The sequence below is a fragment of the Triticum dicoccoides genome, chromosome 3B (assembly GCF_002162155.2).
Source record: "Triticum dicoccoides isolate Atlit2015 ecotype Zavitan chromosome 3B, WEW_v2.0, whole genome shotgun sequence".
Classification (NCBI taxonomy): domain Eukaryota; kingdom Viridiplantae; phylum Streptophyta; class Magnoliopsida; order Poales; family Poaceae; genus Triticum; species Triticum dicoccoides.
Window position 1 is genome coordinate 106,382,336 of NC_041385.1, and position 2,494 is coordinate 106,384,829.

The 2,494-nt window shown below is 49.7% G+C and overlaps 1 pseudogene; it reads left to right on the top strand.

Moving 5' to 3' along the window:
* Positions 1 to 2,494, top strand: part of LOC119279371 — a 5,525-nt pseudogene that overhangs the window by 2,189 nt on the left and 842 nt on the right.

The following is a 2,494-nucleotide window of genomic DNA, read 5'->3' on the forward strand; positions in this document are numbered from 1 at the left end:
GCGAATCAATAGAATGTCTCTCTATCCATATCTATTCTATCTTTATATGACGGGCCATAAAAAAAGAAGTATTTTTTATGGCATGCGGGATGATCGCGCCTAGTAGCCACATATCAGCTGCGCTCAATATTTGGGATTTCCGTTGGATCAGATCTTTCGCTTTGACGAATTTGGACCTAGCGAAAAGGACTCTAAGCCTTCGCGCAAACAAGCAAAGTAGAAGCAAGACGAGGAAGCGGAGCTGTCGTAGAAGCAGTAGCTTCCCCCGACAATATACAATACAACAGTAGCGACCATGAATAAAAAAGCCCCTTGTTTAACGAGTTCGCTGCTTTTCCCAGGCCGGAGAAGGGCAACTACTTATTGATTGATCGCCTTTCTTTGATATGTGTTCAATTTAGTACAATACAAACTACAACTAGATCAAAGCGGAAGGGCCACTCACTATAGAAGCTATAACTAGAAAAGCCCTAGCCAATAGTTTAGTAGTCGGCCAAACCCCCATGCTCACGACATGTTCTTGATATTGATTGAGTTGGAGGGAGTCAGAGACTACCACGGAATCCTTCCATAGTAACCCCGGTGACCTTCGTCACCAAAGCGTCACGACAGTTTCCAAGACCCCTCATATAATCTCCAGTGGGGATCAGTCGGAGCAGGTAGGAATGCCGACCACTACATAAGCCGCTGGCGGAGAAAGCTCGAAGAGCTTCCCTTCATTCGCTTCGCAGGAGTCGCACACAGCACATAGCTGGAAGTCAGAGGGCCCGTACTACCTGCCTAACCCTTCGCTCCGAGGGACCGTAGAACGGAAAGCGCCTTCTAAACAACTCGGCAGAAGGGAAGGGGCCTATGTATTTGCATGACCCCTGCGGATTTGACCCTACCTACACCCGGAGCCAATCCCCTAGCGGTCCTGCCACCACGCCGCAGAACAGGAGCTCATGTGGAACCTTGGATTTCTGGCGTAACAGCGGTGGAAGGTATCAAAATATTACGGCCGCATAACCATAACATAGTATATACGCTAAGGTCGGCCAAAATATGGACACCCGAAGGGCCCGGCGCGCACAATCCTATCCTATCCGAGCCCGTCATTGCATGCACTTCGGACAGCCGTCCGTAGCATCATAAGGAGCACCTCCCTTTCGAGGTACCCAAATGGAACGGTCTTTATTTGTGTTGTTGGTTGGTCTTTCTCAACATGGTCTATAGCACGAAAAACCATTCTTTACAAGATAGGGCCGTTCACATGAAAGAAAATACAAAATCCATTCATGGTCGGGCGCATTTCTCCAAATCCTCCAGGATCACAAGTGGAACGCTAAGCAAGGGTGGGGAGGCTGCGAGCTCCGCGTCGAACAGAAAGAAGGAAGCAGGGGGTGTTGCCGTAGCGCGCCGGAGAGCAAGCGTAGGAAACCAAACTAAATAAGGCTACAAAAGTAGCTAGCTAGCGTTTTTAAGTTGGCTGCCTTTTCTAGCGCGCGTACTCTTCTGTGGAGTCACACGGAATGAGCCTTGTCTTCCCTCCAACAACTAGCTCCCTTTTCTTGTTCCGGTCACCCTTCTCTTGCCGTGGAAGGACTTTTGCCTGTGGTGTGGTCCAACCCGTGGGCGGAGTCGCCCTCATCCCCCCATTGCTCAGTGCTCCCTGCAGCTTCGCTGGGCTTTACCCGCGTGGGCGCGGGCTTCTATAAGAGAATGAAAAGCTCTCTTTTTACAATAAAACGCGAACCGCGCGGAGCCCACCCTTTTTCGTTTTCTGCCGCCACTGGGTGGCCGCAGGGGAAACACAGCCCGGCCGCCTCTCGGGAAAGGGGGGGGGGGCCTACCTATCCCGAGGGAGCAGCTGAGAGGTTCCATATGCCGAGCCGAAGGGCAGAACTTCAGTGCGTGATCGTAGTATGTCACCTCGTCTCGTCCTCGCAGCATCGAAGAGTACCTATGCACTATGTTCCGGTTCACTGATAAGGAAGATAGAGTTGGGGTGGGGGTCTACGATGTGATACTATAGTATGCCCCGGGGAGAAAGATGCGCAACTCAAAACGGAAGCAGGAAGCGTGTTGTCAAAAATGTCGGAGGTTACCAGATCTCTGAGACTACCATCGATCCGACAGAGCGGAACGACCAGAAAAAGAAGTGGAGTTAGAAAGCCGTATGATAGGTGGTAACTATCTTGTACGGTTCGGGGGGTAAGCGGCGTACTCTGGGGGAATATTAGGCTCTATCGAACATACAGGGAATTGGAGGTAGCATTTTACTTATGTTAAGTCATGGACTGGTTTCTTCAGCCCTTTTTCTATGTGTTGGTGTTCTATATGACCGACATAAGACTCGACTTGTTAGATATTATGGAGGTTTAGTGAGCACCATGCCGAATTTCTCTACCATTTTCTTCTTTTTCACTTTAGCCAATATGAGTTTACCCGGCACTAGCAGCTTTATCGGGGAATTTCTAATCTTAGTAGGAGCTTTCCAAAGAAATAGCTTAGT